Raw genomic sequence first — 17936 nt, 5'->3', positions numbered from 1 at the left:
GGACTAATATTTACGGGACAAAATTGTTAAAAGTCATAAGTATTTAGAGATAAAAAATTAATATAATAAATTATATTATCTAAATATTATATTTATTACTTTCAAATTATTAGACTAACGTGTGATTTTTAATTGAAAACGTTTAGAATTTTCTTCATTAAGTAAAAACTCTCAAAGTATATTTCTAAAATTGTCTAAAGATGAGAAAGATTTGAATTATATCCTGCGGGACGAGGTATCTCACCGGATTTGAATTCGTGGCAGGACATAATTTCTCGCTCGTTTAATTCGAAGTATCGGGCGATTTTTCTCTGTCGTGCTTCATCGGCACGGGACGGCAGCTGTTTCTCGGCCGCGTTACTTCTCAGACACCCGCAGCATTCGTCGGCTATTAACAGCCGCCGTAAAGCAGCCCGCGTGAGGGTTGGCAAGGTGTAGCTGTACCATCTGCTCGTGCACGTGGCCCCGGCACGTGTTGCCAGCTGATAATAACGGCCGCAGCCGACGTGCGCTACATCGCGCTATGCACGTCAGATTTTCACGATGAACATCTTCGGGGATACATATTAATTTTTTCCGCTCGCATTGTTGACTTTACGGATAAATCGCCGCGATCTCATCGCGGTACCTATCATTATCCGTACTTGTTTTATGAATCATCTTGGAGGGCCGTAAGCTAAATTATGCGCTGGATAATTAAAATTTACAGAACAATTTTTCAACATATATATTATATTTACGTATCAGTAAAAATACTAATAGTATATTAAAATAATTTTTCTTTAACGAATATACATGGAGATACGAACGGTTTGAGTCGAGATCGATTAAGGAAAACGAGATTTTGATAAGCTGCGCTTTAGAGACGTCCATAAAAATAAATGCGAGAGAACTTTATCTTCCTGAAAATGTTTTAAGCGATTGAGATCTTGAATACGAAAATACAAAAATCATTCAAGCATCGATTATACGATCTTTAACAATTTCAACATTTTCAAGAAACATCGACTTCCTTTGGCTTGCGAATATAACATTATGGAACTTGGATTTCGAGATAGCAATTCGAGATTGTCGAAGAAAGTGCGTAACGACGACGACGCTCGAGCTATTTTCACCTGGCCGAGCTGTCGACGCGGGCTAGTGATAGCTTCGGGCCACGTAACACGGCTGTTTGAACAGGTGACTCGCGCGACAGCTGTTGTCCGGGATAAATTTTATACCACCCCTGCTGTGGCGGCTGTGTGGAGTACGCATCGACGAGCCCTGTAATCGCTCAGCAACAAACATTCCATCGAATCGCTCGTCGGGGTTGATGGCTGCACTTACAGCCATCGGGACATAAACGCGCATAGGGTGAGTTAACAAACGAATTATGCGCTTTACCGTCGGCAGATTGATCCCATACCGCTTTCGGAACAATCGTCCCGTAACGATTGTTCAGCCAAATGGATGGCTTTACGAAGGAAGGAGAGCTAAACCGCGTTTTAGAGTTATTTTAAGTGAAAACATTCGGAGAACGTTTCCTCGAAAATGCACATCGCGTAAAAAGGAAGGCTGCGTAAATAAGATTTCTCCGTTCCACGTCTCTGCAAAATGTTGCCTCCCTATTTTCGATTGCATGGAAGAGTGCTCCGTCATTTATTTCCTTACCATGGTCTCGTCATTTTGCAGACATTTTCAAAGTCACGACGAAAGAGCGAGCAATGTCCACGGGAGCGAAATGAAATTCAACGCTTAACCGCCCATCCGGCTGAGGTTAAACTTTTGCGAGATGAAGGACGGAGATGAACGGGAGCTATGCTCCTTTCCTCCAGTTCCACCTTCTCTCTCTCTCTCTCTCTCTCTTTCTCTCTATCTCGTTTTCTGATTTAGCATACGTATAAGGTCGGCGTGCAGTTATGTCGAGTTACGAGGACATAACCCGCCTCTCTTTGGTCCCCGTCTCCCTTTAATTTACTCTTTCGCTCTTCGGGGCGCGATAAATGTTACGGGCCATCATAAAGCATATCACTATTTCGCTAAAGGGCGTCTAGGTATTACGCGCGCGCCGTCCGAGAGAGGAGACCGCGATAATGCACAATAGAAATACCGCGGGGCAGCTCGGGGAGATTTGAGGGATGAAGGGCGCGGTACGAGGCAAGGATTATTAAGATGCCTGTACGCGCAGGCCGCGTTGTTCGGCTTGTTAAATTCACCGCTTAATCCGCGCCACCATCCCCTTTCATTGCCCGCGGATAGTAGGTCAGCGCTGATCACAGGCGCTTGTCCTAACTCGTTGCATCTCATATATATTCTCGTCCGAAAATTGAATAATTTATAATACGGGATTGCTTAACGTCAGACATGAAAAGAAATAATCTGCTGTTATTCGATAATACGAATATGCTTTCAGAAGATTAGAACAAGATTTAATAAGAGCGATGTAAGAGAATGTGCAGAGAAAACTTTAAACTCTTCGACTAATGACGTAATAAATTTAAAGTAAAAGCAAAAGATGCTTGTATTCGCGTTACGTTTTTATATAAGAGAATGACGTGCTATTATTATTAATATTTTATGCAGCCCCCGGCGTACTCGAGCACGTCCTTACGATCTCAATCTCCTCTTCCCCCTTTCTCCATGGCACATGTCTCGTGCCTATAATATGCTGAGCCACCGTCGTGCTTGCCCGGCCGATACAGGGTGTCTCTGAAATATCTAGGCAAACCGGTACAGCGACTTTGAAACTTAAGACTTTGGGCGAGATAAGTCAGAAGTTGGACTCGCGCGCGGTGCACGTCCGGGAAGTGTCTCGTTAAAAGTTACGGCCAACCACGCGACATCGCGTCTTCTAGTATGTTAGCAGAAACCGGTTAAGAGAGCAATTATCAAGGCAAGAGGAATCAAAAAATTATTATCGAAAATTAAGACTATTTAGTACCATAAAATTAATATAAAAATTCTTTTGAAAATAACTCAATAAAATTAAAGCTGTGTGTGTTATAATATTGATGAGTGCTACAGCATCGATCAAAAGATATGTTTATTAATATTTAAAAATAGATAATATATATATATGATTTGAAAGAAATTTGAATTTTGCTATCCGGAATATTTCGAGAATGTAATCAAAATTAGATGGAATACCTTAGTGAAAATTAGAAAAGATTAACAGGCTCTCAATCTCTCTCTCTCCCCACCCCTCTCTCTCTCTCTCTCTCTCTCACGACGATCCAATGATACAGCAGTATCGCGGGAATTCTGTTTGCAAAATTATCGGATTTTATCGGGGGTATAGCATTGGCGCGGGGGGAATAGCTGCGCGGGAGCAAATGCATGCGCGAAACGCGGTAATTAGCGATCTGGATTTGCGTGTAGGAATCTAACAGAATTACGTGGTGTATCGGGGATTGGAATTGCGTGTCACGTGGACACGCTAATTTGCGGATACGCTAAAGATCGTTCGCAGCGACGAGATTAACCCCCGGCTCCGTGTCCGCGCCGCTAAATTTCCCCGTCACGTCTGTTTTCCTTCCCTTCGTACATGAATCGCCCCCCCCCCGCCACCCCCGGCTTGTGAAAATCGTCGTAATACTATTCGCGGGTATAATGTCGGGTTTCATGTGTAACGATTACGTTGCGTTATCTCGTCGCTAATACAAGCAGGCGGCCATTATCGATGATTAAACGCGTATCTTCGACCTTCACCGGCGTGTATTTCTCGCGAGATAAAATAAATTATACGATACACACGCTACTTTATTACGAGAGGAATTATTTCAGCACGGTTCTCCGGAGATTATGCCGGATGGATATAAGGGAAGATAATATCACGGATGTATTTCACGCGAATTAAATCTTTGCTATTCCGCGACGAGAGAAATTTACCCATTATTACGATTAATCGTCGTTTGTTATATTTAATTAAATTTGTCCGTTTTGGATTACTCGTGCGATATATGTTTGTACGAGACACGAAACTCAATCTCTCGCCCAGTGTGTAATTCATATCGCGTGAGTTATCGTTGCAATTGTTATACGCACACATTTGCCAATTTATTTAAGCAACATTTTCGAGCATATCCTCATTTCCACCTAGAATTTCAATCCGATCTGGTTAATATAGTTTAGCTCGAAATGAGAAGCGTTTAAACACTACGTCAAAGTTTATTAGCACTGATAATTACGCGAGTATACACGCACAGTCTCGCATAATAAACTAGGCCCGGTCGTCTGAAAATCGAGACGAGGTTGGAGGGCTTTTGAGAGCAGGTTACTGGGCTTTATTCATCATTGATCGCGCGACAATTTGGATTTATCCATAAATGCTCCTTGGCACAACTGAGATTCATTTCAATCGGCTACTTAAAGTTAACCGCGTGGAAGGGTATTGTCTCTCTTTTAAAGATGACGCTCGCGTGTCTTATCTTAAAACCGTACTGTGTGAAAGTCGAATTGAATTCTTTTTCATGAAGTGTAAAAATATATTTTTGCGAATTATATCTATAAAATATATGATTCGAAATAATAAAAAAATTGAACGATATACAGTAATTAAATACACAAGATTATAATCATGCAATTTGTGCACGTAAAAAGAGAGAAAGGGAGAGAAAATAAAATATACTTAAGATCTACTTAAATTTTAATTATTAATTACACATCATTAAATGTATTAAAAAAGTAATATTTATAATTCTTACTACTAAAACGTAAGTAACAGGATAATTTTGAAGGAATTAGAAAGGATAAGCCAATAAGATGAAAATGTCACTTTTACACTTATTCGCGTACTCGTCACGCTCTAATCTATTTATTTTCCGTGTGTCAAGGTATACAAAAACCCGACACGTTCCCGGAATATCGGGTCGACGGCGGTTCTCACGTTCGCTTCGACATATTGGCGGGGCACGTGTCGGAAACCGTACAGAAACTTTCGATTAGGTGATCTTGAGGTCGCCTTCAGGGCTTCCCTCGCATCGTCCTAAAATAATAACGGTGGTAATGCCCGCAGCAACGAGCGTGTCCAACCGCGCGATCGCGAAGCTCAAACTCGACAGATGCGTGCTCGTGCTCGAAAAAAAAAAATAAAATATATATTATATTAAATTCTTATATTAAATGTTTGACACGCAGGTATTTTGGTAATTACATTGCAGAATTAGTTTTAATAATTATATTGCAAACTTAGTTACTGTTTTCCTTAGCATTCGCCACTTGCCGGATTAGCGCAGAGCTATTCGAAGCACGTGGGAATGTAACTAAACGCCAAAGTTAATATTAATCACGCGACTCTACTCGCTGAAACGTTAATCGCGATAAACGAATTAACGTTATTTAATGACTCCACTGATTGCGGTTCGACGATAATTGTTAATATCAAAATTCAACTATTCGTAATCGAATCGTCGATTCATTTATAGAAGAGGACACGTGTACTGCAGGAGAAACAAAAAAAAAAAAGACAGCTAATAACAAGCGAAACGTTTTTAATCATGCTCTCTATCTAAAAATAGTTTGTTTTAATTCTCAACGTATTTATCAAATTAAGTTTTATTCATAAAGAAGAGAGAATTTTTTTCTTCTTCCCCCTTCCCCCCCCCCATCCTCTATCGACAATTACACTCGGATAATTCGGACTAATAACGTCTTCGCTTTCGGTTAATAGGTTAATAGAGAGCTCCGTTTTTTCGAGAGTGCCACTTAGCTTACATCTGCCGTTTTTATTAAGGTATAATAGAAAAATCGTCTTTTTTCCCTCCTCCGGCTTTCGTAATACGGAGCAGGCGTGGACTATCTTTATCGTCGCGACCGGCTGGCAATGATATTAATACATCGTGCTGAATAAAAATGTGTAGGATAACGAACATCGAGGGACGACACACGTCGCCGTGTTCACGTGATTAGTTATAGTAAAAATTATCGGTAATAAAATTATATAGTAATCACATAATTAGAAATTCTCATTCTAATTAGAAATTCGTTTGCAATTAAAAAAATTTCGGATCAAGAGAAAACTTCTTTGCGTATTATATATTAAATTAAATATTGAACAGCGCTTGTGTTCGTCGTGGAAGTTTGCTGCTGCGGCGGGAGTTTTTCATTTTGCGAAGAACAATATAACGATATCCGTGAAACTGTAAATGAACATTAACGCGAGAAGCATAAGTGTTGCGGTCTAACCCTTTAACGATACAATACACGCAGTATACACGCGGTTGTTGTTCGGAATATCACACGAATGTAGCTGGTTTAAGAGCTTTTACCACACGCGCTACAAGCTCTCCGCGCCATTCTGGCCCCATAAAGGCGCTAGGCTTTTGCTAAGTAATTATAATTCCGAATATGGAAGACTTAATGCATTATTGATCGCCTGTTACGTATATTTATATTTAATTTTTTTTAAACAGCATATCAAAGAAAAATTGCATTTATAATTTTATCGACGTAATAGATCTATATCTAGTGCTATTTAAAAAAAAAAAAAAAAATGCAAAAGAATAATATAGATTTCTCGGTGAAAAAGTCTGAGGAGATTATTCGCTATTATAAATAATTCATTTAAATATTCTGATGTATATAAAATCGAGATCGTGATCTATTCGTCGGACAAAATTCGATATCAAAAGACTTCCTGGGGGGGAGCCTCAGGTAAAATAACGAAGCGGTGTCTATAGCACGCGGCGACGGCAGTGAATGGCGTCCGCCATAATTTAGCCGGGGAGATTTAATAAGGCATGCCGTAGTTCAAGCCCGGGCGGAGTGTCAATATGTCCGGGACCGCTGAGTGATATACTTCCGGTCTTCTTCGCGCGAAATTGAAGAGTCTCCCAGGAGCCGTCGCCGCCTAACCGAGTCACCTCCGTCTTCAAATTGTCACCTATCACCTTTCAAAGTTGAGAGTAGGCTCGCCCTTCTCTCTCTCTCTCTCTCTCTCTCTCTCCCTTCCCTTTCATCCTCTCGCCGATTTTCCCTTCCCCTCGTCACATCGGGGATACGGACAACGCGATCGGGCTAATGACTTTGAAACTCCATTAGACCTCACAGACATTGGCAATGTACGTGTTCCGTAATCGTCCCACGTTAATCGTCATCCACGATCGGTCAAATATTTTATTTCAATTGATACCGGAAGATTAATCGATTTATATAAGATGTGCCCTTTAAGCGCATACTTTCACATCTCGCATGATGGAGCAGAAATAAAAAATAAATATGAGTTGACGTAAGAAAATTGCGCGTAGCTATTATTCCTTTTCATAATTAACAAATTTTATTTCTGTATGCGAAATATATTATTTTGTATATTAATTTTTATCAGCTTTTTTCTTTTAAGGAATTTTTTTACTAACGTATTTTCACTCGTTTTTTTTTTTATTCGAAGCGCGCGAATTATTTTTCGCATTTATATAATTTGATCTTGCCCAAGACAGATTAAGAGGTCGGTTTAATTAATCATCACTCTAATTATAATTTATACGGCACGAAATTCCTTTACGCGAGAAAGATTATCCCGCTTTTTTAAACGACATTTAAGAGAACAGGCTTCGCCTAATGCACGGACAAGCGTCTCGGCGTTTTTTATTAGGTCTTGCGCGGAGAGAACATCCTTTTCCGAGTCTGGAAATAAACCGGTTGCGTAAGATAACGGGAGTTGAGTGGACCACCCTGCGTCGGTGGACTCTCGTCGGCGCATAAATCTCGTATCAACCGAGGCATAAATAGAAACGGAAGATGCGGGGACGATGTTTGCGAGTGAGATGTTCGCCGATATATGGGCCGACAAAAACAACGGACCGACTAATGCACGTGTAACGCGAGGTCGCGAAATAAGGGGCGGTTTGAGAGTTAGGTGGAAATTTAATCGCATCGGGTGTGTAGATTGGCAAATATGAGGATGCCGTATGTAAGCCGTCTGCGAAACAGCAGGGTTGCCGAGGTACACGATACGTACGTAAGAGCGGGAAGACCCGTAAAGATCTTACGTGTCTTTCAGGAAGCGGACAAGGGAGGAACGATAAAAACGATTTAAGTTCCCGTGAAAAGGAAAGATTAATCGCGGAATGGTGAATTTCAGATTTCACTAATCAATTCCTCCGTGAAGCGACATTTATAAATTTGTTCGTATAATTAAATGTAATTGATGATGAAAACATAAATTCACTCGGAAACCTGCAATATTATTAGAAGTGCTCGAAGAGGATGACGGGGATACATAGTACTAGAAATGTATCTCATAAAGTTTGAAATTATTTTCGCGACAAATCTCGCGACAATATTTCAACAATTATTGCCGATAAAATGCAAAAGCAAACGTGTAACTTTACCGTAAGGGGAATTAAATCTGGACAATAAAATCTGAACGGGCTTGATAAGTGTAATAATATAGAGATGTACGCGCACCTCTTTTACGAGCAGTTATGATGATGACAAGTAAATTTATTGCTCGCAACGATACGATTATCGTGTCATAAAGGCACGCACAAAGGGACTCCGATACTCTTTACCGACAATCTTTCTCTATGCACGCGAGCTAAATCGCAACTGCGTATGCAAGTCCATATGGGAGCTATCTATTCTCATCAAGCGGCATATCTGCATTTCTTGCTCGCTCAAAATATTAACGCGAATATCGCAATCGATAATTCGCGTCTCTCTCTCTCTCTCTCACTCTCTCTCTCTTCGGACCGACCCCGCTCAGCTTCTGTCCGCGGCGGCTTCTTCTGCCGGTGACGGCTTATGCAATGTCGGAAACTGATCGAATTCATTGGGGCGCGTAATAATGTTTCGTCTCGGATCGAGTAAGTTCGTTTACTCTGGCCTATATCTATCCAACAGCTCGTATCGATTAATTTGCACTATTCCCGTCCGAGCGTGCTGTACGGTTCTCATTCTGTCTTATTCTGATTCCACGACTAAACCTTCTCTCTTTTTTGTTATTATAAAACAGGTAGGTTTTAATTTAAATGTTAAATTAAGACTGTTTAATTGCCATCAAATTGCAAGCACTTTTGACATTTAATTTTTTGTGATACTTTCTTTTTAGTCTTTAATTCAATTTTACTTTTAATAATTATTATTATTACGAAGATAAATTCATAATTGTTTTTTTAGTTAATTTATATATTTTTGCGACTTTTATTATTTGTGTTTAAAGCATCAAGAATTTTAAAATGGACAGTATTCGTAAAACTGATTTTCCTTATTTGCTTTAAATTTTATCCACGGCAAAATTATAAAATATATACAATTCACTTATTTAAATTTTGCAAAAGTGAATATTTTTGAGAATAAGAAGTTTTAGTCTTTTTTAAGAATATTTAATAAGGAGCTGTAACCGAGGGAGAGAGAGAGAGAGAGAGATAGAGTGCGCTGACAACGAGACGTTCTCGCATACGATGTCTGGCACAAGAGTTGGCGGAGGTAGGTCCTTTAAGCAGAGCTTTCCAGGTTTAATACGATCCTGTAGGAGCCTTCCCCCGGAGACTTTCATTAGGGAGATTTACAGGAGGCTGCGAAGAATCCTATTGGGCCCTCTCCCTGTCTCTTTCTCTCCCGTTGACGGTAAATCACGCGTCGTAAACGGCGCGGAATTTAGCGCTCACGCATGTTGCTTGTAAAAGTAAAATTGATATAGCCACTCCGCTCAAGTCAGTTATTCATCTCTTTTTTTTTTTCTGCTGGCTTTCAAATTATTTTGTGTTATTGAAAAATCGAACATTTTGTATTTAAATGCTAAAATAATACATGTGAAATATTTATAAAAATATCTCTTGTGCAAAATACGATAAAAATACTACCACGCGCGCTTTCCCCATGCACGAAAATTGCGTGTCATTTTCATAGAATCACCATCCCCATAATATTACGACCAATTTTATCCACTCGTATCGTATGTAATAGAAACGCCGCGCAATAAATATCAACGTTTTTGAGAGTCCATTTTTTTTTCCTTTTTTCTTCGCGAATTCGTTAAATATTACAAAAATGCCGATATCTTCCGATCGCGACGATGGGAGTGTCTCGAAACTGTCTCGAGAAACAAATGTACGCGTAACAAGTCTTCGGCACGACGTTTTCACAGCGGGCGTGAAATGCGCGCTGAAGGCGACGCCGAAGATGCACGTTGACGAGATCGAGGGGCGCAGCAACGAACGAGAGATAGGGCGCGCCGACATATTTATTCGATGGGGGCTGATACCCTAATCGATTTTCAATATTCCATACGGGCGCCGTATGAGCTCTCGTCCCGACGAGAGAGCGTGGTCTATACATAGTCGTGCGACACGGCGGAATGCACGCGCACGTCGGCAAACGCGGGTGCGCTCTCTCCGCCGCTATAACCCGGGGACAACGAAATGATATATTCGCGAGGATTGAAATTACGATGTTATACGACGCGATAACACCGACACCCCGCCCCCCGTCCCCCCCCTCCTCGCCCTCGGTTAGATTATGTAGGAAAAGGGCGCGGTGCAATTACTCGTATATATCGTGCCACGCGCAAATGTGGCGCGCGAGTAGGTAAAAGAGCCCTAGAGAGAGAGAAAGAGAATAGACGAATCTCGAAATGCGAAAGCGGAGAAAATTTATTCCTTTGAGGTTGAACATCGAATCCTCGAGGTTGGGAAAAATGAGCTGTTTAAATCTTTAAATCCTTTATCTCTCATCCTTCGGTTCTTTTCATTTAAAAAGCTCGGCCAATTCAGGCCAATTCGTTCGCGATGAGCCAGTGATTATTCATACATTAATGTTTTGGAGATTAATAGAAGAATTAATAATGATATTATTTTGGATAGTGAAAAATGAGAAAAATAATTTTTCAAATTATAAAGAAGCACATATCGTGTTTTTTTAATAATTTGAAAATAATTAGTATATGAAAGAATAATTCTTACGAGATTTTTTATTAATTTTTTAGATATAGATACTTAATACATAAAACTTGACGTAAATCCTGAAGAAAGATTCTTTTAAATGTATTTAAATCTTTATATAAATAAATCTAATGAACGTTTTCGCCGCGCGAATAGCAATAAAATGAACGCGTAGGTATGTAAACAATAACATGTTATTGTACGCCGCTCAGAAGGCCACGTACCTCTAGACAGTAAAGATCGTTCCGTCACACGAAATTTCTAACATACCAGTATAGAATAAATTCGTGCGAAATATTCTATTTCTCGTTTATTTCTTCGACGTGCCGTCGTTTATACACGCGGTCGCTTTCTTACGGGCATCATTTTTCTACAAATGGGCAACAATATTCGTCAATGAAATCTGCCGCTTCACCGTTACTTTCCTCGGCAAGGTAAGCGCGGCTACATACCGGCTAGTTTATCCAAAAATAGGTTACTTTTATTACATTGCTCTACGTAAATGCTCGTTATTGTCGTGTCGTTGAGAGACGTAACTTTTATTATCCCATCCCCCATCCTCCGCCGACGTTGTTTCCCCGCATTTCTATCGCGTCGCGTCGCTCGTTCTAAAAATCGCATAACCCCGAAGCGGTTACGAGATCTCTCGCGATTCTCCCCCTTAAAACTTCATGGGAGAAATTCCAAAGCTCTTCTGGCACATGAGCATGAATCTCCGCGCCCTGCGCGCGCTTTGCGCACCTATATAATTCCGCGGAACATATAATACTTTTATCGGTCGCTTTTACGACGCGCTCTCGCGCGTCTACCTTTCGCCATTTTATTATCTGAAGAACCGTGGCATTTTCCCCGATTACCTGCAGTAAGGACGATCGATTCTGAATTTCATGAGTTGTCCACGCCCCCGAATCCGCGATTACGTTAACCCCGAGGTTCTTTTATTTTGAATCCGCGATGCATAAACGCCAGCTCATTGTCATTCATATACTCTTGCGGTAAAGCCACGCGTTTCGATGTTTTACAAATTTTTTTCTTGATATAATAAATGATGGTTATTCCATTAAACGTTGCTTTCAAAAAAATCGACTACATATATTTGTTCGGGAATTTATACGTTAAATAATTCTTAGCAGCTCTCTCTCTCTCTCTCTCTCTCTCTCTCTTTCTCTCGGATCTCTTTGGATCTGAAAAGAAATTTGTCGCATCTAGTTGGAAATTACGTTCTAAATTAATATTAATGCGTTATTGAGAGAAAGTATATCATTTATCGTTGTCGCAAGAAAATACTACAAAGCATAAAACTTGAAGAAAATATCAACATGGGAATAAAATGCATGGAGAAACGTAATGTATGCAGTATTTCGCAGTATACTGTTTTCCGTCCGTTACCAGAGGGAAATTAAAGCACGCGACTTGAAGGAAAAATGCACGATTTCTCTCCCGGATATGTCTACAACATAAACGCTCGACACACAATAACTTCTCGACGGCTACTTATCGGCGGATAAGCGCTCTCTCTCTCTCTCTCTCTCTCTCTCTCTCTCTCTCTCTCTCTCTCTCTTTTCTCCCCGCGTGCCATTAATAATTTATTTAAACGAGCTGAAGCAAAACGCGCGCGGCAAGGAAGGACGTTGCCGGAATACGGAATAATATAGCCGTGTACCCTCGCCTCTCTTATCCCGAAAACGTAGAACAGCGTAAATGCAAAGCAGGCACGTGCGCACTTCCGGCGCCCACCCGCATGTGTACCCGATCGCACGCAAGGAGGGCTCACGCCGTGCGTGTCTCGGGGCCGGGTATATTGTAAACAGCTTAAAATAGCATTGACGTTCGGCTTAGCGAGTTGGAGCTCTCTCGAAGCCGCGCTCGATTTTCGACGATCTCTTAAACTCCCTCCGCTCCGTTTCTCTCCCTTCGTCGATCCGACAAAATTTTCGACGTCGACGCGGCGGCGGAAAGTTCGCGTGCTTTTTATCTCCTCGTGGACGACGACGACGACTCCCGGCCTTTCTTCTTCTTTCTTGCCTTTCGGCTCTTTTTTGCTCGTGCCAGTCGTTTTACTGGAGCTCGTAACAAGAGTAATAGCGCTCCGTGCTCGTTGTCTGGAGTCGCCGCGTACAGTCCTCGCGGATTGTTAACCCCGGTGAACTTATTTTTACACGATTCCGTGCCAACGCCGCTTAAGAAGACGCTGGTAAAGCCAAGGATGAATCCCCGCTTCTCTCGCGCGATGGCCTCGAGAGCTCTTTTCGCGTATCATCAGTATCTTGCCGTAAATAAACTTGGAAGAATGAGGATAGCGTTTAGCTCTGTAACTGAGATATCCGATGGAGGAGAAGTTGGATGAAATATTACGATTCCGATTTCACATTCAAAGGATCTGTCGTTAAAAATTGATGTCGGAATTTCTAGAGCGACGGATGTCGTACTGTTTATTAAACAAAAAAAAAATGTAATTTTCGCGCGCGCATTACATATTAAACTCTTTATCTTGGAAAATGACAGATAATACGTCAACAATTTTTTTTTTCTTTAATAAGCAGATGTCGCGCGACATCCACATTCACTGGTAAAAATTCTCGGACGAAAGATTATAGATGCGCAACGTTTCTCTTATAAGAGTTGTAATATTCAAATTTAATTAAACTTAATAACATTTCGCTTTGTAATAAATCCTTGCGGTAACTATTACAAACTGCCAAGTTTCTCGCGCGATTCCATTGCAATGCGTTGGATCGCGCTATGCATTAGTGTTTCGAGCGAGGGCTACCATCCCAAGTATGCGGAAATAGCCCAGATATAGATAACAGAAATAAATTAAGTTCATAAACTGCCGAGTAAGGGTACGGAAGGCAGGGATAGAAAGAAAAACGAGTTAGGTGCGACACGGATCTAAAAATACTATACTCGAGTAGACCGCGTCCTTGTCGCGTAAGAAACGATTCTATAAATATTTCCGGAGATATGTAGAGCAACAGATAGTTATACGAGCGATAATATCACTGCTGTTATCACCGTCCATTTGAAACAAAACGCAGCGTAATTTTATTATTTTTATCTTGTACCTCCGATCATATATCTCTGATGCATTTCGATGTTAGATTGCGCGGATTTTTAATTATTCGAAATTTATGAAAATTGTGATGAGACAAATTTAATTTCTGATTATTTTATAATATTGATTTTAATTATTAATTTTCTATTTAATTACAGTTGTACTGGAGTAATTATGAAAAAGCTTCGTGGCAGAGAGTCTCAAGGTAAGAAATAGACTTTATAAATGTAATTGTCTTAATCGTTAGAATTAATTCCATCCATTTATTCTACGTTTCCATACGTATACGTGATCTAAATTAATAGTTCTTAATAAAGGATGGACGCGCCTCTTAAAAATGTGACGTTTCTAGAAACGCTATGTTTTTGGAAATTTCAGAGAATACACGCAGAGAGATATATAAATTCTCTCTCTCTCTTTTATATTTAATTCCTTTTCTTCAATTAACGAAAGATTAGAAATGCATATTTCTCGTGAAGATATAGGAGAGATATTTTGCGGAAATTGAAAGGGTGCGGGGAAACCTTCAGATTCGTTATTCCAAGATCAAAAAAAAAAAAAGAAGAAAAAAAGAAATCGCGAAAACGACGCTCAATCACGCCGTTTATCCGACAAAGTTACGTTCCCTCGCGCAATTCGGCACAAAATATAAATCCCACGGAGTCGTTCCAGCATCTTCCCGCGGGACGCGCGAGCGCGAAGATCTCTGCCGGAGAGACGGCCGGAGAATACGACCACTCTAAAAGCCCCGGCCGGATTCTCCCTCGTAAAAACCGCCGTCCCCTTAAAGGTGGGTTCCGCTGGCATTAGCGAAATGTCGACGAGAGCAGCGACGACGAACGCGGCGACGACCGTTCTCCCGTTTTAATGTCAATCCTCAAATGTCACGTAACCATCCACTATATATCCCGGCGTGTGTCCTTATCGTCTGCGAGCTCCCCCGGGGGTGAAGAGCGGCAATAACGTAGTTTCGACACGGCGTATCGTGCGCCCCCTCCTCTCCCCCCCCCCTCGCCTTTCCCTTCCCTCGTCAGACATCACCGACTACCGTGCGACCCCAAAAACTTTCCGTTTTCCTCGTCATCGAATAGCTCGTTATTTTCCGCGTGAACGCGGCTCTTCGCCGCTAATTGGATATGTATTTGTACCATGTGTGTATATTTTATCTCCCTTGCCCCCGAACGAAAGACATACGTGTACGCTCTATCATTCTCTCGTTCTTTGGTCGGCCGCTTATTTGTTTTACGGCATGAAACGGCAGTTTATCTTCTCATCGGACAATATTTCTGACAGTCGCGGGCAGTCTGAAATATATCGTATCGTTAAATCATGATTTTTTTTTTGGCTATCTCTTCACCCTCTCCTCCGATAAATTGCATTTACTCTGATAAAATCAATATATCCAACGTTACAATTTTGATAAAAACTTGATAAGATAATAGAATGTAGCTCTCGTTATTTTATTATATTTATTATAATAAATTTTATTACAATCGATTTTTTTTTTTTTTATTATTATATTTAAGTCTGTATTGGAATTATTAAAACAGATATATTACAACAAATTATACTTCATTTTTCTATTTTAGATAAAAAATATTTATAAATTAATTTACAAAAATAGGTCGTTTACATCACCGCTTTGCAAATGCACATAAAATTCGCACATATGACTCGAGTTTTGTCGCGTTACAGTGAAATAATGCACAAAATGCGTCGACACATAAACTGTGAAAAATGTCAAAGGTGCGATTAGTATTGGTGCGTACGCGGCGGCGTAACTTGCCGCGAACTTTATTATACGATATAAATTTTCACAATTATCACTCGTACTATTACTATTCACGTGTCCCGCATATCGCTCGTGCATTTTGCGCCGCACCGCCCTTTTCTATTTACGTATATATACGGCCGGGTACGGGAATAGCTTTCTGATTCTCGCGTGTACGCAATCTGCGGTGAACCTATTGCAGTTGCAAAGTTATATTTGTCCGGAATTGTAGCTGCGCGCCGCCACTTGTTTTCAAACAGACTCTTTCTGCTGGAAACTAACATCTGCTTTTTCCCCCCCCCCCCTTTTATCACTTTAACGATCTCGCGTGATGCATCGCCATTGATTTTAACGTTTTAGAAAAATAGGAAATAATTTAAATAGTCGTTGCTTTTAAAATCTCGTTGCCTGAAATATTTCGATTTTCCTCGAAATAATTATGACGCTGGAGACGTGAATTAATGTTTCGAAAATTTTATCGTTGTTTAAATTAAAGTGTTCGGTAAAGGCGCGCATTATTATCTTGCACTCTCTCAGAGATCCGATCTTGATTGAATTTTTCCTCTTGGTTGCGTCGATCTCACAATCAACCTATGATATTATAAATGCAAAGTGTCCGGTATTGCGGGGAAATGGGCGGCTTGTTTAGTAAACAAGATGTGAAAATCCGTGCGAGTAACAATTCAAACCCGTTTCGAATAAACAGTTTCTCTGGACGTGACAGCTTATGCACGGGCACGTGCAACTGCAAACGCGTCCGCGTGCGTGTACACGCGTAACCGTACGTAATTGAAACGCCGAGAATATGATATAGAGACCTTTCTGAATCGTTATACGGGAATAAGTTTGCTCGTGCAGAGCTAACGTCGTCTGACATTTAACCGAATAAATAAATCTCTGAAAAGCCCTTTGTATAAAAGAACCTTTGAAAAAAAAAAAGAAGAAAAACCTTTAAAAGAGATAAAAAAAAAATACGTTTCCAGAGATTGTATTAAAACGTATACGTTTCTATCAATTCAATCTGTAAATTATATTTATATTATACGTATCATATTTTTCATTATTTGCACTATCTTGAGTAACGTAAAATCTTGTAGATAAAATGCATCCGTCTATAAGATCTCCTTTCTATTTTATACGCGTATAATGTTGTGCTTCTACAATACATACTTATATTTTAGACAATTCCTTATAAAAGATAATTAATAATTATACATGTACATTTTCTTCCATTCGCTCTTTCCTTTTTTTTTTTTGTATTTCGTATTGTTTGGCAAACGACAAGTTCTTAAGTTGTCGAGTTTCGTTCAAGCGTCAGTTGGTCGCTTCTTTTATCGCATTGCAAAGTTTACTTTCGCAACCATGATGATGGCCCATCGGCGGCTTCGCGGGGACACCGCTGTACGCGAATTCAAGTTTCCGTCGCTATCTGCGACGGCGGAAAGCGCGACGATGCCAGGCACGCGGTTAGCCGCAGACTCGATACGCACATTCAACGACTCCGAACTGCAATTACTAGCGACCATCTTCCAGCCGCGACTCCGCATTGTTATTGTCCGCCGTTATGCGAAATTTCCAGTTAATTCGATGACTTTCGCCAACGATCGGAAGTGGATGTTATGCGCGCCACGAGAATCCCAAACAAGATCGAAATTACCGTCTCTCAGCATCGCCGCGCTCTCTTTATCGCGACTGATACGATGGAGAGGAATCGGTGAATAAAAATTGAGTGCCAAGATAAATGGAGGAAGAGGGGGGGGGGAGAGAGAGCATTTTTTATTATTAATAATTTTTATTTTATTAATAATAATTATTAATAATTTTATTATTAATACGAGAGCCGAGTGTAGCTAAGTGTAGAGGTGAAAAAAAAAATTGTTTCTACTAAAATTTACTCGGAAAAATCTGGAATAGAAATGGATAGAATCGTAGATTAAAAGACGTTGAAATGTGCGTGCGATGTATTTTTACGCGTAGAGAAGGGCAGGCTAGCGGATTGAGTAATATTACGAAATCTAACAGGCGGAATTGCCGAGGTACGCGATGCTCGAAGATAAATCGCGCAGTCGTACCGGCCGTTAAGCGCGAAATAGACCGGCGTAAAGCGGCAATGATTTTCAGGCACGTTTGCGAAACCGTCACGCAGTTTATGGCCGTCACGGCCAGATGGATTTATCAAAAGCGAGACGCGCGTTCAATGCACGACCCCGGCTATCGCCGATCGAAATTATACATTACGATCCGAGATGGATTT

The sequence above is a fragment of the Cataglyphis hispanica genome, chromosome 14 (assembly GCF_021464435.1).
Source record: "Cataglyphis hispanica isolate Lineage 1 chromosome 14, ULB_Chis1_1.0, whole genome shotgun sequence".
Taxonomy (NCBI): Eukaryota; Metazoa; Arthropoda; class Insecta; order Hymenoptera; family Formicidae; genus Cataglyphis; species Cataglyphis hispanica.
The sequence above is the reverse complement of the archived record's forward strand: the minus strand, read 5'-3'. Positions refer to the sequence as shown.